Genomic DNA, 22,883 nt, shown 5'->3' on the forward strand with positions numbered 1-22,883 from the left:
GGGGAGGGAGGGGAATGCCTCAATGGCCAAGGAATAGTAGGTCTAGTGAGCTTGCAGTCTGTTAAGATATAGCTGGTTGGTAAATCAAGGACAGCTAATAGGTAAGGGAGAGAGTAAGTGAAGCCTGCTAATAAGGTAAGTGAAACTACTTGAGGGAGAGTATAGCTTAGTAGATTGAAGATGATGATGCAGAAGCACAGCTGATCAATCCATTGAGGTAATGCAAACTGGGTATTTAGTCTCAAATACAGTCACTGGTTTCCAAAGGCTTGGCTCTGCAGGAGTAAGGCAGCTGAATCTGCTGTGGTTCCTTCCAGGGGCTGCTTGGTAACAACCTGCACAAAATAAATAGCAAAGTGCTTATTTCTATGTATATCACTTCTGCAAGGCATCTGTAATTTGTTTCTTGAGCGGTTGCTCAGTCCTATTGAGAGAACCTATGTTAAACTGAATTACCAACAGCTTGTTAAATAAGGGGAGCTTCCGTAGGTTGGGATTAATTACCATTGCAGGGCATTGCTAATAGGATCTGAAAAAAACACAATTAGACTTCTAAAAATCCTTAGATTCTGCATTTAAAAATGTTTTTTGTTTACATTGAAATCTGTCTTAATACTTAATTTTATTCTAATTCAGTCTCAAACGATAAATTTTTCAATTAAAAAGTGTTCAGATTGCCAATAACTTCTCTGAAGTGAATTTGAAGGCTAGTATGTTCTTTTTCAGGTGAGAAAAGTAGTTATTTAATACGTTAACATGTATGAATACATTGAGATATGCTAGGTCAAACTGTTAAATTCAGCCAGAAGGGATGATGACAAAATAAGAGGTACTGCATAATACATGTGTGCTTAATAGACATTGAAAATCATGGAGAATCATCTCTGGGATCAAGAGAGGGAAGGAACCAGGAGAGAGCTCGTGGAGAGTTCATGTAAGTATGTTTATATGCCACTGCATTACCCCATCTTTTACTTATACCTAGTTTTTCATCTACAAGGATAGTTGCAGTGTGTCAGGTTGCTTATTTTCTCCGTGTTTTTGAAGAATGGAGATTGTTTCTTTCTCAAGGTGAACAATAGAGAAGAGAATATTTTGGTGACTTAAACTTGAGAGTCCTGAGATACAGTTCAGGAAGCTGCACAAAGATCTAGTTCAAACAGAGTATCTTAAGATTCTGATTAAGACTCTGAAAGCCTAGAAGATTTGGTAAACCCAACTCTAGCAGTAATCCTAAATGAGACTTATTCCATGCAAAACTGTTTGGAGACTACCTGATGCAATAACTATCATAGTTTCAGTAGACTAAGCAAGAACGGGTCATGCAGTGTCATGTAACACTGGTGCATTGCTTGTGGGCCTTTTTTTAGAAGGAACTGGGCTGAAAATGAGAGTAAACGGGGATGGGGAACAGAGGATAAAAACATATCAATAGGAGAACGTGGGGGAAATGAGCTTGCAAGCATCTAACAGTACAAGCGTTGGCACTGTTGTTTGAGTGATACCAAGACACTGGAGTCCTTTGCCTACTCCTGCAAGTTCTCAAGCTGGAAGGGTGGTGGTTAAGGTCATTAACACCTTCCTAGTGGCCCACACAGGTGGAACTGAGTGTTTAGATTGTTCCAATTGCACAACCCTTATCTTGCAGGTCAGATCTAGGTAGGTGTGCACTTGCTCAGAAGTTAAATAAACTTTCCTGTTAGTAAACTAGTACTGTCAGTGACAATGGACACCTAGACCAGTCAAACAGTATCAGCCCTCCATCCAGCAGTGCTCCTTCAGTCATGAGCTATCATCTTGTGTGGTCTGATCCCTTTCATGAGAGGCAGTCTTATTGTGATCATTCAGAAAAGTGTGCTCCTTCCTTGCCTGACAGGCCCTGAGATTGCATTAGTCATCTATTGTACCCTTACAGCAACACGTGCCCAGTCCTGTGGTACCTTCTTGGAAGACACTTGCTTTTTTTGGCAGCCAGAAATATGCAGCTAGCAGCACCTGGAATGAATTTCTGCTAGCTTTCTGTGTTGGTGGTGTTCTAGAAGTCATTTGTTTCTGGAATGAGAGATGTTGGGGGGTTGCTTTTTACTAAAGCTTTCTTCACTGTCAGTTACAGCACAGCATACTGCTATAGAAATAAGGCAAAAAAAAAAAATGTTCAATGACCTCTGCAATATCTGTTATTAACTTTGAAGCACTGGATGATAGACCCAGGAAGGCCATGTGGGGTTTTTCAGTTCCTGTGTATTTCTGAGTAGTCTGAGCTTCCAACTGCAATAAATATTTATTCCTCTTAAAAATGACCAGTTTTTCTGATACTAACTAAACTTACAGGCTTTGCAAAATGCCTTGGAAGCTCTCTGTATCCAAAGTGGAAAGGCAGAGTTCTGTTACTGCTGACTGTTCCAATGGTTAGGGAGAGGGAAATCATGATGTAGATATTCATTCAAGGTCTACTCTGAAGCTCTGCGATCAGTGTAGTCTTTCCTTTGATTTGCAAGGCCTTGAATATGCTTGAAAATAAACCTTAGTGGGTTATGATGTATGAAAACTTCCAATAATTTGGATTGATTCATGAAGTAGGGTAATACATTGCCAGAAGTATTTCTTCAGATAGCATAGTTGAGACAGACTGCATAATTTATTTGCCTTTTCAGCTCTAAGAACTCTAGGCATTTTCCTCGAGTTAATACCTATACATCTATTTATATGCTACATTTTAAGAGGTTGCAAAACAAAAAATACTGGAAGATTGTCTTCTGGTGACATTCACCATGAGGAAGCCATCCCTACTGCCCAGATTAACACACCACTTTGCAAGATCATCTGAAAGAGCAGACAGACTTTGTGATTCTTCCTGTTTTAATCACTCCTTATTCTACCAGCAGGACAAGTTTCCCCCACTTTGGCATCACAGCCTGTATCTAGAGCCAAACACACAGGGAAGTTGCATCTCTGCGCTAGCTGTTCCTTTCTGAAACCCTCATGCTATAGTATCACAACTGCTTTGATGCCGTGGGGGTCTCTGCAGACAGCAGCTTCCTGTAAAACCCCTTAAAATCCTCTTGTGGTTCTTTACTGGGAGCTGGAAGAGCTGCTGCAGAAAATCTCCTTTTCTTCTGGCAGCTTTTATTTTCCCTTGAGCTTGCCCATGTTCTACGCTTCGCTAAGGAAGCTTCAGCTAAGGAGAAGAAATGCTGAAGAAATCTCCACAAGGTCAAGGCTGGAGGCCCCTCATGGAATAGCTCAAATTGCTGTGCTGAAGATCTGGGATTTTTCTGCTGTAAAGTACACATCAAGGTAGCTTTTATTGTCAAGGTCCTAATCGGTTCTATCTGGCTCTGTTTTCCCTGAGAATGGCAAGAGCTGCCTCTTTGCTGTTGGCAGGGTAGAACTAAGAGCCATAGGAACGATGTCCTCCACCTCAGCTGCCCTTTGTTTCCTCCGAGGGGGGATGCAGACCCTGCCTTGCTGGTTACACTGAGCAGAAGATTTCAAAGCTGACCTGGTATGCTTCTGGGGAAGAGCCTTGGGTCTTTCTAGACAAGAGGCTTCTATAAGTTTGTGACCCCGCCACCCTGTATCTCTGGACTGATGAACTGTTCCAATTTTTGCAAGAATCCACTCTTCCATTTCTAATGATTTGAGTAATAAAACAATTAGGATCTGATGTCAACTTGTGCTTTCATCACTCTTTGAGGAACATTTAATGAAAATAAAGACAAAATGACAGTTTACATTTCCAATATGTCTTCAGAGAATAAACGACATAAGGAGCTCAACTGCCTAATTGGTCAGTGCTATACTAGGTAGTGATGCAGTCAGATTTTCTTCAAGAAGCCCAGCTCAAGCACATGGCTTCCATGGGCAATTTTATCAGAAGGCAGAAGGAGGGTATCCATCTGTGAACCAAAAGCTTGTATCTTGCTGCCAAGTGTTTCTGCATGCTTCCTTCCTGCTTTGCTAGATTTGACAGGGAAAATGCTAGCAACAGACTTAAAACTCATGAAGTAGTGGTCCTGGCACCTTATGTTTAAAGGCTATGGAAGCATTCATATGCATGTTGAGATGCACATGAGAGAAGCAACCTCTGTAGCTCACTTCCAGAGTTTACGTGGGTCTAGGGATCACTCTTCAGTAGACAATGTGGTCTGTATTGTCTACCTGTATTGTCTATTTCACCTGAGCTTTAAAATGTTTAGGAGATTTTTGCTTTTTTTATATTTTTTTAAAACCTTTTTCATTTATAAGCAGTATTTTATTTCCACAAAATTGCTCCAGCTTTGAGTGGTGTAGTGCAAGGTCCTCCCTGCTGCCTACTTGTCCCATATAAAGAGAGGTCATCCCCATTCGGCATCCTGAAAAATCAGGCTTCTGTGTCCCCAGGCACATAGCCTGGGCAGATACCACTGCAGTTGCAGTACTTTCAGACTGGGACTGTCTAAAGTTCAGCTGTTTTGAAGGCAGGAAAAAAACACTCAGGCTTCTCTGTGCCCTGCCATGTACACAGGTCCTTCATGTTATGGTAGGTTGTTATACTGCTTGATGGCATTCGTAATGGAAAACAGTTATTTTGAGGCAAAAACTAACAAACCATTGCGAGAGCTGGAACAGTAACAGTAGTGCCTCAACTGACCGTGGTTTCTTTTCCAAAATCCAGGCAGTTTGTTTCATTCTGCTGTCTAGAGGCCCTCAGAAACTTACTTCGCTCCACTAAGTATTATGCAAATGAATACTTCCACTAATAAAATGCACATGGATATCTGAAATGCAAAACGTCCATAAATTGCCATATGTCAGCGGGGGCCTGGGAGCTCTGTGCATGCTCTGAGCCCGTGCAAGTAATTTGAATCAGCTTAGCCTGCTAGATCATCACCTCAGCTCACTTCTTGGTTGTGGTGCTGCTTGGATGCTGCCTCTTTCCACAGCAAAACCAGCTGAGCAGAGCGTGTGCCTGCACCTCAGCTGCTAAGAGTAAGCCAAACTAACAGCCCTCACACCGGAGCCCTTGGGGCACCGACTGTGTTCTCCCCTTTGACTTCAGGGCGAGCACGGTAACCACAAATATGGGGTGGTAACTCCTTGGGTTATTGCTGAAAGACCAAAGCTCAGCTATTAATCCCCAACCATCACCAGTAACTTCATCTCAGCTGGTGCCTGATATCCTGTTACCCTCGTAATCGTTTATTTCTATGCCTGTGGCCTTTGTAGTACGTGAGGGCATCAATCTTTTAAGCACAGCTTGTGGAGAACTGGACTGCATAAATTGCCTTTGTAATGGCCATGAAGTTACTGCTGGAAGCCAGCTGACACATGGGCTTTGCAGGATTTTGGCCAAAGTGTCTTAGGAAGGCTACGCAAACTCCTCAGCTTGTGCCATTTCACTCCTGAAGGCACTTGTGTGCATACTGAAAAGCAATATAGTTGTTGCTATTGTGAAGCATCCTATAAAAATAGAGAAGATAAACAATTTTTTCTTGCCTTGTAAGGGTTTAGAAGAACTTGGAGCATCTGCCGGATTCAGGAGGAGGTGTATTTTGGTGGTACGGCTATGCTGAGTTCAGATCAAAGATGAGCCAAAATATGACTCTTTCTTCAGCTGAAACAGGAGGGAGTGGATGGAGCGCATATTGTGGCATATTGTGTCTGTGGCACAAAAATGATGCATAAAATGCCTTCCTTGCTTAAATTACATTTCCATATAATTTGAAAGGACTTCAAGCCCCTGCAGTACTGAGGCTGAGCCCAGTTGCTTCAGTATCAGCTCTCCTTCACCTGGCTTCTCTGGCTTCTGTAATACAAATTCCTCATGTACTGCAAGAGATCAAAATCAAGGCCACCGAAGCTCCATTTTGGCAATTCACTCCAAACCTCCTCTGTGTTGTTCACTAAATTGCCAGCTGACCCTACAAAGGCAGTACCAACCTGTGCAGCCAAGCTGGCTGTGGCTTCTGTACAGTGCTGGGTAACTCTCCAGCCAAAAAAAAAAAAAAAAAAAAAGGAAAGAAAAACCCAACACATTGATGTATTTTCACTTGAAGAACACTCAAGTGATTCTACCACTGGAGTGTTACATAAGATAAAGCAGCTGGTGTCGAAGTTTACCTGCCTGAATTGGAAAGGAAAGAATTGGAAAGGAAAGTATTAGTGCAGCCTCTTCCAGCAGAAATAAATGACGAGCCCTGCTGAGCAGCTGGGAGCCAGCGCAGCCCCCAGTCAGTGCCATGCTTCACAAAAGGAAGCTTTCTCCTGGCACTGAGGGGATGTCTGCACGACCTCCTGCAGCAGGGCTCGGGCTTTCTCTGCCCGCGGCCCAGCCAGGTGCAAGCTGCGGGCCGGAGAGGAGCCGGGCAGCCGTGTCGGGGTGGCAGCGAGCCCTGGTTAATGCTGTCGGCCTCCCGGCAGGATTACGAGCTCAGGCTTGGCACCCTGCTGACGAGGATGGCGCTCCTCATGTCCAGGAGGCTCGGCTCAGCACCGCCAGCCCACACCATAGCCAGGCGGCCACGCTGCTGCCTGGCCTGAGTATCTCCCTTCCCTTCCCCTGGCCTTTTGTAGGCTGTAATTCTGACTCCTAGGTGCTTAATTTGCCCCCTTCGTTTCACAGGGATCATGGGCACCTAACTCAGCGTTGTGAACCAGGGCGTCTCATTTTGCTTTTAGGTCTGACATTATCTGGTGTTGCAATATCCGAGCCCCTTTTTGGAGATGGCACTGAATATCCCTGTGTTATTTTGCATCTTCCCCAAAGACCAGAATTTATTATTTTTTTTTTTTTATTTTTTTAAATCACATTTTATTAGGAAATGTTTATTCAGGGGTCTATGAATCTCTCTGCAGCTGACACTCAAGCCCTTCTGTGCAGCAATTAGTTACAGCGCCACTAAACCTGGCACCTTAATTATGGGGTGCCAGCTCCTGGTTTTCTGTTGTGAAGTGAGCGCAGTCATTGCTGCTTTCTATTTTTGCATGGAAATGATTCACAACGTAGAATGTACTGTACTACAAAGGGGACAGAGGAAAATAGTGCCATGATACATGTGAGGAGACAGAAGCAAGGGCTTGCTCTGATTCACATGTGTACTGCCCAGGCAGGCCAAAAATGGCTTTCTTTGCAATTAGATACAAAAAAAAAATCTGTAACCTATAAAAGGAAAGCCATTGGTCTAATGGCAAGTGATTCCGGCTGGCTGCTTGAACTCAAGGAAGGCGATAATTCAAAGAGGGGTGAAATGTCCAAACCTACTGGGCACCTACTTGTGACTGACTTCATGATCAGGCAGCCCAAGGTGCTGGTTTTTGCTCTTGAACGGTGCACGCATCTGTGCTTCAAAAATCAGTGCGGTCCGAGGAGGGCTGTTCGCTGCTGTTTGTTAATTTTGTTCAACTGTAGCATCGTCATTATCCTGCATGCAGCCCCTGGCCGAGCCCAGGGGCACGTAAAGGCTGGCTGAGCTGCAGCCCTGCTGCTCTGCAGCTCAGGGGCTGCTGCCCACGTATTCCCCCTGGAACACGCTTGGCAGAAAGGAGGCAGTGAGTGGGCTGAGCCCTGGCAGATCGCTCTTCCCCCAGCGCCGCTGAGAAGCGAAAACAGCGCTGCTGAGAGCTCAGCTGGATGTCCTCTGAAATACGGACATGTGGGTGGCGCTTCCCTCAGCACGGCTGCATTCCTGGGACCCCCTCACCCCTCCAGACCCAGGTGCATCTCAAGGCCAGCGTGCTCCTTGCAGGGCTCTTCCTGAGCTCCCAGGGTCCATCGTCTTCGGCTAGGAGAAGTTTGTGGTAGCTGGAGAAAGGGCGCAGTGCAGCTAACGCTGGCGGCTCCCCTCTCATAAATCACAGGCAGAATATTTATTAACACATGCCTCCCAAGAGCCTTTGAGATACTCTTGTGAATGACTCTGGGAAAAAATATACGCAAATGTAAGTAGAGGAGCTGCTCCTGGAAAAGGCAACTTAATGCAGCTCCTAATTCACTATTATTATTATTTATAAACCAGAATCAGCAGCGATAATGTTTGTGTACATTTTGTCCTTTGCTCGTCAGGAATTCATGCTTAGTTCAGCCATGGTCTTGGCTGTAGTTCTCACAGCACAAAGGCCCTTTTCCCTGCTGGAGCTGAATCTGTTTGCCAGTCAACCATCTCAAGGTGTCGTTCATTTCTAGATACTGGGATGGAAATGAGAATATGAGAATAGGGTTTTTATCCTGCAGTGCAGATTATCTGTGCTGTACCTGTCACATCTAGAGCTCTGGAAGGGATGGTATCTTTAAGGGATAAAATAAACATCAATAGATTTCCTCAGTGTTTATTTGAAACTATAGCAAAGGATTGTATTAACACAAATCATCACGGGACAGCCAGTCTCAGTTAAGTAAATGCTAAACTTTCATTTGAAAATCCTCAAGGATCTCATTAGAGCTCTGTGCCAGGTGGCTTGTTGTGGTAGGAGAGCTGCTCCGAGTAAACAGCAACCCCTTAAATGAGTTACAGGTACCGCTGTTATACAACGATTTGCAACAAGTGATCTGTGGCACTCCTTAAAATTGCACTTCCAGCCTGGAATTTCAGCCCGAATGTGGTGCGCTTTGCTGACAGATGAGGTCTGTTTGGCTGCTGTTTTGGAGAACAGCTTCACGCTTTGTTTATTTTGCTGCCTGATTGTTCTGTGCCAGAAACCTTCTCAGCTGACCTCGTGCTAGCGACTACTTACAAACGGCATCCATATGGAGGCTGCTGACTGCGTACCCGAAGTAATCTCGTAAGCAACTGCTCCCCTTCTAAATCTCATCATCACCCTAATGGCACAAAGCGATGCGCTCCTGCGGCCCCTCGGCCTGGGGGGGCAGCTTTTCAATTCCATAAATGCGTATCAACATCCTGTGCGTGGCTTAAAATATAGCTACGGCCAGGAAAAGGATTTTGCAAAAGCAACGGCTCTCTGTTCTATATTCATTCTGAATTATAAACATAACAATATACACAAGTCCTACTTTCCGGTTGTTATTTTTTTTTTATCCTGGTATTAGCTGTCAGAAGAAAGCTCTGTGCTATTAACAGTCTCATGCCTATTGCTGAATGTCAGCTTCTCCACGTATAACAACGCGTTTCTTGCCACTTTTGTATTTCCAACATCCATTCGATTTATAAAAAAAAAAAAAAAGCCTTCTAACAGTCATGATCCCAATTGCTTGTGACGGTCAGGATTAAGGGCTCCTGTTTGTTTCTGGGGTCCGCATGCTAGGAAATGCCTTTGCCATTAATCATCTTTGCTTAATTAATCACCCCCAAGTCAAATTTGCTAATCTTACACGCGAAGGGCCCAACCTTTTAGTAGCTGTTGCTCAAGGAAGTTGCAACACTTTTGGTTGCAGCTGAGCGAGAAGGCTCGCAGCCCCCCGCCAGCAGCTGGGTTATATTTCTCCCCTTCCCTGCTGCTCCTCGCCCGCCTGGCCTGGCCTCTGGGGCTGCGATATAGCTGCAGGGAGGAGGAGCTGGCACAGCCCAGATACACGCTCTCCACCATCGCAGCAGTCTGCAGACTTCATCTTGCATTCAGCACCCCTTCCTTTTCCCAACCAGTTATGGTTGTCATCATCATGAGGCTTCTGTCTCGGGCACTCTCACCTACTGCAGAGCTCTGATGCTTGTTTTTTCTTGCAGTGCAAGACACCAGTGTTTGTTTTACCACTTCAGTAACACGCTGGCTTGGTTTGGGTTACATCCACAGCTGTCTCCCCATAGCAGCTCAGCTGCTTGCATTCCCCAGCACACCAGCAGCTTGTGTTTTGCAGGTGTCCTGGTACTTCCCCAAGGGTCCCTGCTAGGGGTGCTGGGAAACCTTTTTGCTCTTCCTCAGTTGTGAAAGCAGAAAGTAATTCTCACCCCACACGTCCCAACAATGCTTGTCGGGTTGGTCTTGTCTTTGACAGAAGGGGAAAACATATCAATATTTACAGAACCATTCCCATGTGGCATAACGACCTCCAGCTGAAAGGATTTGCTCCTATCTTCCTCTGACCAGGATATTCAGGTCAGAGATGCACACAGCAATGTCTGCAAGCGCACAAGAGCCACAGCAAACCTTTCTGCTTCTCCAGGACAGATCTGTATCAGACAGTGGCTGTAGGGAGGGGTGTTCAGGTGCTTGTGCCTCATTTCATTTTTCTCTTTCGAAGCACACATGGTAGATATTATTAATCACCTGCAGTTGAATCCTTGTCCTGGAAGAATAACAAGCCTCCCGGTGACGCAGTCGCAGAAGGAGAATGGCAGAATTGGTTATGTCAGGGTGTGCTGGCTGGTTTGTAGGCTGGCACATCCTCTACCTACTACCGCAGCCATCTGAGGTCAAAATTCTTGAAGAGCTAAGAGAAATCTATTAATATCATTCTAAGTACTGGGGAGATGATCTAGGTAAGAAGATCCTCAGGAAGGTATCTTTGGAGAAGCAAAATTGCTTATTTCCTATCCGTTCTATGAAAACTAATAAACCGCTTTTATGGGTAGTCTTTGAATGGCAAGAGGCCGCTATCAGCGTGGTTTCTCTGCCGTGCAAGCAGCAGGAACTGTGCGTACATGGGATCTGCTGGAGCTGCTCTGTCTCGTAGGCCTGGCTTCTCAGAACGCATTTCATTCATAAACTCGCTGCCCTCTCTCATCTGCCACCTCTGCCTTGCTTTTCCCATGCTGCTCTTTCATTTTAGCTCTTCTCTACCTTGTCCATAGTGCTGTACTTAGCTTACCACTCATTTTTATTTCAAACGTACCCACTCATCAATCTGATCTCTTAGTCTAAATCACTGCCATGAGAAAAACTGCAACGTGAAAGCTAGGCAAAATGCTGCTGAAGTTTAAGAGGGCCAGTAAGCTGCCTTCTTTTGTAATAATTCATTGTAGTTTGTATTTATTATTTGCCATAAGATTTTAAAGCAGGCTTTAGGATACGGGAGTCTAAGCTTCCCATACTAGATGAGAGGAGTATTTGATGGCACATTCAAACATCCAAGTTGATGAAGGCTAATCCTTTGTTATACCGCAAAGGAAAGGCATCATACAATTTTTTTTGCAGTGCATCTCATGACATTTTAGATTTAAATGGGGCTTATGTGGTTCATGAATTGGCCTTAAATCATCTACATGCTGTCACTAAGCATTCTCTTAACAGCTGTTCTTTCCTTTAGTTAATTACTTATCAAATGTCAGAATGTGATGGCTGAGTGAAACGTCCTGTTATCTCAACAAACCCTAACTTCTCAATCCCTTCCCAGAGACAAACAAAATGAAGTGCTACATGAAAAATCATGAGATGTTCTGACTGCACAAAAGCTTCATTTTTATGCCTGACTAAGCCTGACAATCAAAAATAAGGGAGAGGGAAGGTGAGAATTAATAAATATACATTACCCTGCCTAATGATTATGAAGAGGCTTAGGCTGGACCACAGCTGTTTAAAGACCAAGGCTTTATTTCTGGAGACAAATTGGAGACTAATATGCAGTCCTTCTATGGAAGGCTATATTTCAAAATTAACTAGTGGAAGTTGGGTTTGTTGTTATTGTTGTTTTGGTTGGTTGTGTGTTTTTTGTTTTTGATATTTCAAAATCCACTTGGTTTGTACAGCAAAATGTACGTTTTCATTCAGGATGGCATTCATAACCTGCATCTTCTGGAGAAGCAGGCTCAGCTGTTATCGTTGATCAACATTACCCACGTTTGCTATGGCTAGAAACTATTACTTGCTTTTCGTGTGGAGCAGAACTGAGCATTGAATAATCTACTCAAAATCCTAGGCACCCTCTCATTTCCCAGTAAAAAATCAAGTCTATTAGAAAGAAACATAAATACAATGAAAATGCATTACATAATACGTCAGGACTATTTTAATGTCTGTGTTTTTCCTCTCCACAGAGTTGCTATATATATATATATATTTTTAATGGCTGAGATCAACTTCCACATATAACCAGGAGTGCCTTTTCTGGATTACTTTTGATTGCAAAAAGCCTCATGTTTGCGCTGAAAATGAAGTGGGGATGTGTAGAGGAAAACTTGAATTATGGAGTAGTTTAATGTGGCGTCCATGGTTGCAGACAAGGGATGTAGGTAGGACTTTGCTTTCATTTCAGAAGGAACTTTCCTAATTAGTGCTCCTGTTAGTTCTCCTTTCACTGTGAAATAACAGGAGATCCTGAAATGATGTGTGAGAGTTTTATACTGGAGTATAACAAGTCTAATAAAATAAAGCCTTTAATGTGACATTGGAAAGGAAAAAAAAAAAAAAGTGCCAGAATCTGTTATATATACAAAAGTATTTTAGCCCAGCAGCGTGAGTCTATATTTATTCTATATTTTGCATTAATTTGCGTGAATGGTGAGCAGGAATTGGAAAAGCTCTTAAGCTGTTTGTAGCTCTGCTCTGAAAGGTGTGTATCTCATTTGTGCAGCAAAAGCCTGCTGGTTAAAAGGCTACAAAGGAAGGAGCAGCAAAATCTTGCAGAGCCCCACAGCAGCTCTCTGCAGTGAGCGAACAAAGGCCGGAGGAGTACGTTCAAAAAAGGCAGGCAGGCAGTGCTCTGAGGAGCGGGACCGAGCGTGCCAGCGTGTGGTTCCTTACTCGGGGACTCTGGCAATGCACAAAACATGAGGATGAATCCTGGGATGGGGGTCAGAAGGCAAGAAATATCAAAAGGTCTCTAGCTCTGCCATTCACAACGCCAGGGCAAAGGTTTGTTGTGCACAGTGCTGTGAGCAGCCACGTTTTTCTTTGATCTGATATAAAACCATGAAGTTATTTATCAGTCCTTTGTTATTCTTTTCCTCCAGCCAAACTTCTTTACTTGTTAGAAGGGAAGTATGGCCTGTCATGGGAGGCCAGGGAAGGTGCTTTGTTTTCCAGTATCCTGAGCAAGTGTTTAAAGGGGTAACAGAGGAAATCTTACTCCTTCTTGTTGCTAATTATACCTAAGAAAACAGTTGCATCTGCTTTTTATCGGTAGCGAGTTATTCTGTGCAATCTGAATGCAGCCTAGACAATGATGAAATATTTAGAAATGACTTGATAGGGATGCACCGGCAGATAATGGAGTTCTCAGCTTCTTGTTTACGTTGCAGCATCCATATGTAACGCTCGGTAATGTATTTATTTGCTGTGGCATTGGCATGATTACCTGCATCAGTTAAAATGAGTGTTAATTTATAATCAGCTGTGATTGGAATACTGTTCCAAGGCATTGAATTATTCACAACAAGAAATGTGCCATTAATCAATCCAAGTGACTAAAGGACAGGTTTAAAAAAAAATATTTAGCTGCCTAGAGATGTTAATGATGTATTTAGGCTTTTTTTTTTTTTTAAATCACAGCATACTGTGAGCAGCTACATTCCTTTAAAACCCCTGCTTATTCTGAAACTATTACTTAGAAGAAAATTTTTCTTACTTTAAAGTGATTGCATCAATAAAAGTATGATAAGTAGTATGAAGTGGTATGGAGGGCTCAAAATTATTATTTTTTTTTCCAGAGAGCTAATTGGAAATTAAAAAGACTAAGAATTATGAAATAATTATCTCCCTTTAATTCTAAAAATAATGATTTGGCATATACACGTCAGAAGGTTTTTCCTGTGTTACATACTATTGGCTGCGCCAAGGAAGTGCTGCGTGTGCACACTGTAAAGCCAGGCTGCTGGAAGCTGAATGCATTAAGTAAAAAACAAACAAACAAACAAAAAAAAAAAAAAAAACACAACATCTCTTAATCAACATCAATGCTCATTGCTTGATTGGGGCCATCGTGTAGTTTCTAAGAGCTGTTAGGGATTCTGTTCGTGTAAAAACCCAACTATCACCAAGCAAAGTTTTGGTGCACTAAGATGATTCACATCACAGCTACTGATGCTCAAAATACTGTGAGCTACGTGTGTTAAAGAACACGTTTTAAGGGCATTTACCTAGCCTCCAATGGCTTTTGCTGTTGATGGGCTGCATAAGGTCTGTGAGTCACCCAGGATACTTAATCACTGTGCCTAATAACAGGAGAAAACATCTTCCCCCAGGAGCAGTTGGGTAATGTTGGCTTTAATAGGCCCTTACCAAGCCCATCCTTTTCCAGGATGTGAGGGCTACGGCTGGTGTCTCTGCCGTGTGAATACCCCAGGTGATTTCACCGTGAGTGGAATATGAGGCATTGTGAAACCCCGGCTCCACCAAAGACAGTGGTAAGGCACCCGTTGTGCTCCGCCAGGACAAGAGTTCACCTGCAAAGCCCAGCTCTGCAGGATGGGAGATGAGAGGCGTGGGGTCACCACTTGTGTCTGGCCTCGCCAAGCGAACGGGGTGAAGTGTTGGCCAGCCAAGCTGGCATCAGCCTCCAACACTGAGTTTTTGGTCAACATCTTTGAGTTTTGGGTATTTCGTATTGTCTAATGCACTCCCTCCAGCTTTTATACGCCGTAGGCTGATTCCTGCTTCCACCCAAGTGTTTCCACAAAGCCGTGGGAGCTCCGATCCCCGCGTCGGTTCAGGCAGGACGGGGTTAGGAGAGCAAAGCTCACGGCTGGCAGCCCGCTGCTCAGGGGTGTGCAGGAGCGCCAAGCTCTGCCGGGACTTCTCCGTGTATAGTAAGGGAGGCCGTGTGTGCTGAGGCACCGGGAGGGCTCACAAAATTTGGCAGAGCAGCCCTGGGCAGGATTGCTTGTAAGAGCGGCCTCGCAGTGCTGAGGCGCAGCTGGTTTTATTCACAGCAGACGTGCGCACGGCAGGGCAGCGAGGCAGCAGCCACAAGAGAAACTTGGGAGTGCAACAGGCTGAGAAACCTGAAGCTGCCGCAGCGTGTGGGCACGTAAATCCCTAGGTAAATTTCACTCCGATTTCACTCCTCGCTGGGGTTGTTCATCCCCCCTGCAGATGAAGCCATCTTATTCGGGTACCCAGCCTGGTTGTAGAAGGCTAATATTGGATCCCCAGGCTTGAAAACTTCGACCTCAGATTTTATTTAGGATGTCGGATTTTCATGCAAATTTCAGCACAGAGGGAAAAAATGTAACATCTGGTCTGTTTTTATGGCTTCCTCTCCAATCTAAGGTGGCAAATCCATTTAGCTAAGCTGTACAACATCATCACTTCTGCTTAATTACAAATCTGTTGCATATCATTTCGGTTTTCGAAAATGAATACGGATAAACAGACTTACCTCTAATCTATACTGATCTCTATCAAGAGATGAGCAGATGATAAACTTAAACCATCCAGTTCTATTCCAGTGCATTTCCCATCTGTACAGAAATGGAAAAATGTTTACTGTAATTAAGAACAAACACTTCAAGTAAATGATTATGGTAGTAAAAAAAAAAAAAAAGGGAAAAAGAAAGTAAAGAGCAAAATCACATGTGAGAAAATGTTGCTCCACATTGCCAAGGCCAGCTGACAGCAGGATACAGAGGGTGGGAAATACGCTCGTCGGTTTGAGTAATGGGCTCTGGTCTTCTCTTGGCAAAACACACGAGGTGAGCGTGTTGCTTAATATCTGTGCGCTTTAGTTTTGTCGCCTCTTAAATGGGGATAATAGCTCTCTGAAATGGGACTGAGAACATTTTAAAGGCAACTGGTTTGTTTTTATCCTGGCACTGTATTAGTCAGAAGAAACAAAGCCACTCATCATCCAGGTCTACTGCTAAATTGGGAATGACACACAGCTAGAGCGCTGGGGGAGCGATGAAAGTGGAGCACACAGCAAGCTCTGAGGAGGGACAAGGTGGCAAACGGCACCTAGCATGAGCTGCAGAGGCCAGGAGTGCACCAGCCTTCGCTCCCCGTGGCACAGAGCTGTAAATATCACAACGTCTTGAAGTGGTACCTCGAAACTTCTGCCTGCCAGGCAAGCACTGGGTGCAGCCAGGGGCCCAGAGCTCCCTGCCAGCTTCGCGGAGTCTCGGCTGCAGAGCAGCGTGTGCCTCGCTTGGCACTTGTGGTTCCTGTAATCTGTCACTCCCATCTGCCTAGCTTTGGAGAAAAAAAGGTCTCTATTTCTTCTACTTCCTACTCAGCATCCCTTGCCTGATGCAATTTGTCTTCTACATAAGGTATCTTAAATGCATAAAAAATGGTTAGCACAGCTCTCTAAGGATATGCATACATCCAGAGATGACAAAGCTTGGTGAGAATGGGGTTGGGTCTGCTTAGAGAATAGTGAACAGGAAATAGAAATGAGGAGGGAAGCTTTTTTTCAGTTTAGCCAAGCATAAAAATTATAAAGACTTCCTTATCAACTCTTACCTAAATTCTCACAGGTGTCTGTATATTCAAGCTAGCTCTGGGGCCAGCTGGCACACATTGTGCACTGAACATCTGAATATCCCTCCTGTTATTTAGAAAACCACAAAATGCAACCCAATGATTTTTTTCTCTGGAGACAAAAATGATCACAGTACAGTTATTTCATCCTTGGAGAAGAAAATATATACACATTTTTGTTTTCTTCTTAATTTCCATAGCTGCAGAAGATGATTAGCTTATTTCAGTGCCCTATTGCAATGACATTCTGTTTTACAATCCTATAAAATTCAAAATAACGTGAAAAATACTTATTTACCTATATAGATGTAGAAGTGTGATATGTAAGACTTTGCATGTTTAAAACCAAGCAGATTAAAAAGAAATCCAGCATTGCTTATTTGTGCTTGCTTGCTTGCATTACTTTTCAGCTTGGATAATACCAATTAGATGGCTTATGATTATTTCAGCTTGAATTTCACTCCAGGCTCCTTCTGCACTACCGCAGCTCTTCAGTGGTTGAGTGGTTGTGAATCCTTTGGGGAAAAAGTTTATTTCTTTGTTGGAAGATGGAATTTCTTCTGGAATTTGTTTAAATCGCCGATGCCTGATGATGGATCCCAGTCTTTACCACGGACTCATTAGCATGTAAGCCCTGCTATTGTACTAACTGCCTTGGCAACCCCCTGCTCTGGCTTGGAGATCTATTCAGTGCCAAAGAATTAAATCCTGGCCCCACCGAGAGCCAAGAGTGAGGAAGGCATGAAAGAAAAGTTACAAAATAGTAATTGATACGAGTCTGGCTTTAGTGAATTAGCCACGATGCTGGGGACCCCAAGCTGGTGCCTGGTTCCTTGCAAGGTGACTTCGAGTCCAAGTGGGGTTGACTCAGCACTAGCTCTATCACAGAATTACAAAATACCAGTTTGTGACCTTTTTTTCAAAGCAGCACTGGTCTGGCTGTGGGGCTGGATGTGAGAGGAGCCGGTCAGCGGGCGATGCAGCCCGCCTGGTATGGGGGGATGGGAACCCCCCAGGATCTGTTGGTGCTGTGCGAGCATCACAGCCAAGGGGCACGGCAAGAATGCACTTTTAAACAAATTCACACTTAGCTGCTATTGTAGAAAGAAGGCTGAGGACAGGGAGACTGTGAAAAAAAGAACGAACAGCCTTGCACCATGTACTCACCTTTCCTGTCCAAATCACCCAGGATGCTGCCCGGCTGAGCAATGTGAAATATCCTCTGAGCAATGGTGTCTCGGCAGCCTGAGGTTAGTCACCCGGGGTCGGCTCTGAAAGAAATGATTGCAAAGACTCAGTTTGGGAAACATTTGCTAAGACTCAGGAAGTTGAGACTTTGGCTGTAGAAAGGAAATGCTTTGGGGGAATGTTAGCTGGGAAGAAACACGGGGCTGCTGGCACAGGGTGCCTTGGGCATTGGTGCAAGCACCCCGGGCATCCATGTCAACCCAGCTGCGGCCAGCACCACTCGGCGATGCCGGTCACGGCTGCCAGACCAGTAGGCTGGCTGTGATGGTTATATTTGAGAGACTCTTCTGATTTGCACAGGTATGGGAAACAGGGACGAGATAGACAGACAGACAGGAACTCAACTTCTATTAAGGAAACTCAACTTCATTGTTTTTCAGGAAAGGAAGTCTGAGAAAAAACACAGCAGCCCATGGGAGACGGTGAAAGGAGCAGATGCAGGCAAATGTGTAGAGCAACCGTGGTTCAATGCAGTCTTTTATAAGAAGACAGAAACTAGGGTGTCTTTCTGAACAAAAGAAATTCTTGGACAGAGTTTGCACCTTTCCACCATTCCTCTTTTTGGGTTGACATGCGCGTAAGCAGCAGCGCTGTGTGTTTTCAGTGACATGCATGCAGCAGTCTATGAAATGCCTGCAATAACGCCTGCACGAAGTGGTTCAGCTCTCGTTTGGAGCTTCCCAGCATTTTTGCAACCCCATTTGTAAAGGAAGCCCTTTTCTAACAGCCCTAATCTGGGAGTTCTCTATTTGCTTTTCTCTCCTTTCCCTGGTATTTCTTGTTTTCCATTTGTGCAGCCATAAACCGCTGCTAGCTTGGGTCTTGAGCACAGCACCTCCTTCAGCACACAAATTATTGCAAGGAATACGAGGAAGAAGGCAACATCTCCTCCGTCACCCAGATGGATTTGCCATTTACCTCCTCCCTGTCTGTCCTACCCAGCAGCGTTGGAGGGTCCGTGTGGGTGCAGTGTGGCTCGGTGGGTGCTCTTCCTAGCAGGCAGGGGTCAGCAGCTGGTTTTGGGGTCTGGCTGGGGGGACAGCCCTGCCCAGACCTCTGCAATGGCACGGTGAGCTGTAGGGACATGGGAAGCAGGACTGCAACAGGAGAAACCACGATTAGGTAAATGCTAACCAGAAAAGAAGGCTCTAGGAGTAAGGGAACATCCTTATTGATAGCAGTGAGAGAAGGCCCAAACTCTGGCAGTTTTATTTTCTGGCCCCAGTTCAGGACTGTACTTAGGTCAGGGAATAATTTAAAGTATTGGCTTCAGTGGGAATACTCGTGCTCCGAGGGCTGTGCATGAGTTAAATATCTTTGGAGCTGGGCTCTGGCGGGAGTGGTTAAGGTTGCTGAAGTGTTTTTCATTTTGTGTTTGCTCCATCCCTGGCACTTACAATTGCTTACAACTTGCTGAAACTTCATGCATCGAGCTGCGCTCTTCCAGATGGTTTCCTTTTGAAAGCAGCTTCATGCATGTGGGTTTGAGGAAAAGCAGTTCAGCCATTTTAAATGAGGAATGGCCTTTATTTCCATGCTCTGGCTTTAAAGGTTCACAAATGCTTTCACATCCATACAGTTGTTCTCAATTAGAGGCCAGCCTTGCGTGGTGTGAGGACCCTCTATCTTGAGACCCTTAAGACTGAACGCTTCATAGGGATGCAGAGTTTACTTGTTGTGGTTTGTTTGCAGTCATTTTATTGAAGCAGTCTTAAAAATACAATAAATGGTATCAGCGTGCTGTATTTCCAGAGTTTTATGTCTCTACTCCAGTGAATGAAATAAATAACTGAGCCTCAATACTACAAAGTGCGACATATTCAAAGGAAATTGTATAAAAATCTTCCTAAAATGAAATATATAAGCTTACAGTGCATTAAATTCACCACTTTTGCTGAAATTTAAGAATGTTACATCCATGTAATTTCTACCACACCTCTGGAAGTGGAAGTGTTAATGGGGTTTCTTTAAACTCAGATCTGAAGCCTAGCGAAGTGTTGCTGGTCTGCGGCTTTGGCTCGTGGGGTCTGGTTTGGGTTGTCTTGTGCTGCTTCCTGCTGCTGGTGGTGGAGTCAGGAGCAGAGAAAGGGGAAGGACGGAGAGAGAAGCGAGAGCAAAAGAGTCTGGGTGCTCGGCACTGTGGGCAGGTCTGGCCCCTCTCAGGTGGAGGTGTGGTAGGAAAATAAGTGTCATAGACGGGGCATGTTTGGTGGCACCACGTTTCTGGGAGCAATACGTCAGGAACTGTAAAGCCTGCTGAGGCTCTTTGTAGAAACCTGAAACTTTTTAGTGAGATCAAGGGCAGCAATGTGCTTGTTTTAATTTTGTTCTTCTCTGAGCAAAGCCTCGGAAAAGTTTGCTGTAGTGGAGGAGGACTGGTAGGACAGAGTGTGGGTCATCGTCTGCAAAGACCTTCCTGGAGGTGTTTTATTCATAAGGCTCCCGGTGCTCCTCAGGCAAGAAAAGCTTTCCACTAAGTTGTGTGGCTGAGACTCACTCAGGAAACACTGAATTACTTTTGCCAGGCAGTAAGAATCCTGTTCTTTATTTGACAGCAGAATCTGTACGGTGGCTGTGGTGTCCTGCTTGTGGCCATGGTGTCTGCTGCCCGGCTGCAGTGATGCATGCCCAGGATGATGCACTGCGCTAGTGAGGGGTCCGGGTGCTGAGAGAGGGGAGATTCCTTCTTGTCTTGGCTGCTGCTTTGCATCCCTCTTCAGTGGTACCATTTCCTTACAGTTGTGAGAAGGGAAAAGCTGAAAGAAAAGAAATTTGGAGGCTGTGGTGTCCCCTCAGAAAGAGCTGTCCCAATTCGCATCACCCCCTCAAAGTTTTCCCAGCTCCTTTTCCCCAAGAAGCTCCTCTTGGTGATTTCCACCCAGCCAGGAGAGCAGGCGGGTTCCCCCGGCACACCCAAGAGAAAGCTGATGCTGTTGTGTCTGTGTCGTGGAGAGATGGGGCAGAAAGAGGGTGGGGAGGACGGGTGGGGCTGTAAAGGCAAATGGAGAAATGCAGGGGCGGGAAAGCCGCCCTGACCACGCTTGATAAATCTCCCTTTGACTGAGGCACATCAAAGCAGAAGGCAGTAATATCTTCTGGCATTTCCTACTTGGGACTATCACCACGGAGCTGGGCCAGCACAGAGCAGACTGGTGCCCCGTATCAAGTGGGACGGGGAAATGTTCCTCTCCCTGGGGACGAGCATCTTCGCAGCCTGGGCGTTGTCTGTGGCAGTGATATCGGTGCTGGTAATCAGTAACCAGCTAAGGATGCGAGGAGTGGTTTACTGCCCTGAAGCACATTGGGAACCATTTTAGATATTGGAAATAGTGTGGTCTGTTTGTGTGTCAACCAACTTCGCCCATGCCCTGCTTGCAGTTTTCGCAGCACGATGTTGTTGAAGGGGTGAGGGCAGAGACTTGCTGTTGGGGTTTGCACGCTTCCTGCAGTTCTGTGCAGAAATTAAGGAAACACAACTTGTTATTTAGCCCCTGCTTTGTGCTGAGCCCTGTTGCTTATCCGTGCACAAACTGCACTCCCATTCTCTGTTAATGAGCCCAGGCACCTTCTACTAAGAACACAAAAAAATGGGAAAAAGTCCCCTGCAGTTTTACAGTGCCTAGCCCGGAGCGAATCCAGTCCCAGAGGAGACTTTGGACTTTCTTGAAGCTTGAATAGTTCTAAAGGTCGCTGCTGCTGTGGGGGCTGGGTGAAACTTGCACCCTAAGGTAGGGGAGAAAGTGGTGGTCATTGCTTCTGTGCTGTGAGCACTCGGTACCATGCAGGTTGTGTGACAGCAGGTTTTGTGTCATTCCCTGTACTTAACGGGTTGCTTTGTGCCCACCAAATGAGTGGGACAAGGTGTATGTAGAAGAGTGTGATTATAGCTATGTGTCTTTCTGGACAGACAAAGTATATGTAACTCCTTAGTTTTGGGATGCACAAAGGTTTTTTTGTCTTCTTTTCCTGTGCTATGTCAGATTTGCTGCTGGTAGGACAGGTGTGCCAGGAGACCATGTCTGTCCATGTCCCTCCAGCACCTGAAGGACCTTGGAGAGCTTTCAGGAGGCATTTGGAAATGTTGTTCGAGGAAAGGAACAACCTCTGAATGCTGCAGCCAACCTCATCCTTTGCTTGCTCGCAGCAGTGCTAGCTATGTGTGGCTTCACTGCGGTCAGGTGTGCCCTCCACAGCGTGGAGAGGAGCCCTGAGCACATGCTCCCTGCCTGCAGCTTGTTGGGCTGTCCGACAGATTTCACACTCGTGCCTTTGCTCTCACATCACCTCTGTGGGGAGTGGATCTGTACTGCCTGAGTTAACGAGGTGCTCTGAGACAGGGTTATGTTGTCCCCTGCTTCCCAAACGGAAGGAAAAGACTGATCAATAACTCAAGGCAACAACTCGATCCGTGGGGTAACTTTGCAACCAGTTACGCTTCTGTTGGTGTAGCCCTGGGGCTTCCCTTTGAGTAAGTGAGGTGGATCAGCCATGCCCTCACCTCCCCTTTGAAAACAAACCTAATGATCTGTGACACTGATATCCCCACCTTGTAGTGAAAATGCCTCCTTTGATGGCTTTAAAATAAACAGCTATCTGTATAAAATAGCATTGCTCCATAAAAATCAATAGATCCCGGTGCCTGTGAACTTGGTGCCTTTGACCTCCTTGAGCTGCTGTGTGAGCGAGGCTCCCGCTGTACCGACGTGGCTCTGCCTTTAAGGCAGCAGGGGACGCATGGCTGAGTTTTCTTTATGGTTGCTTTCAAGTATTTATCTGCACGAGGATAATGCGAGAGCTGTTTCCTCTTGTCGTCAGAGATGCAGAGAGGATTTTATTCCCCTGTGCTCCTCGGGCTTGTTGAGCACCAGCGAAGGAGGCTTGCTCCTGCTGGTGCAGGACCATCGCTCCTTCTTCCCCTCTGCCCTAAGCAGGGAGCTATTCAGCCTGCCCAGACTGAGCAGCAAAATATCTGTGTTTTGGAAACTCAGCCGAATCTGGTTTTCTAGGATGTTTCTTGCCAACGCAGCTGTTAATGAGAGCCTGTCTTAAGACAGCTTAGACCCCACTGAAACTTCTGTTCTGCGTACCCATGGCTTTCCAAGGGTCTAGGTGGGTGATTTTAAGCCTGGATGTCCTAAAGCTGCTGCAGGTCTTGTGTGCTGCTCAGTTTTAAGTTGGCTCTGAGATGCTACCATTTACAACAGGGCTGCCCACAGGTGACTGCCTTAATGTGTTCTCTGCTCATTACTGCACAGTGCATCACGTTTGCTCCAGTTTGAAGGGATTTTCATCCTTTGCTGTAGCTCTGAGCAGGTTTTATTGCATCTCTGGCGGTACTCTGGACC

General features: G+C 45.2%; 1 long non-coding RNA gene across 1 annotated transcript; it reads right to left on the minus strand.

The window, feature by feature from the left end:
* Window positions 1–221: 221 nt before the first annotated feature.
* LOC137853837 (uncharacterized) lies at window positions 222–22,074 on the minus strand. Its single transcript, XR_011094753.1, has 3 exons — window positions 17,458–22,074; window positions 15,191–15,272; window positions 222–335 (listed from the first exon to the last, which is right to left on the minus strand). It is a non-coding gene; the product is annotated as an uncharacterized lncRNA (long non-coding RNA).
* Window positions 22,075–22,883: the final 809 nt, after the last annotated feature.

The sequence above is a fragment of the Anas acuta genome, chromosome 3 (assembly GCF_963932015.1).
Source record: "Anas acuta chromosome 3, bAnaAcu1.1, whole genome shotgun sequence".
Classification (NCBI taxonomy): Eukaryota; Metazoa; Chordata; class Aves; order Anseriformes; family Anatidae; genus Anas; species Anas acuta.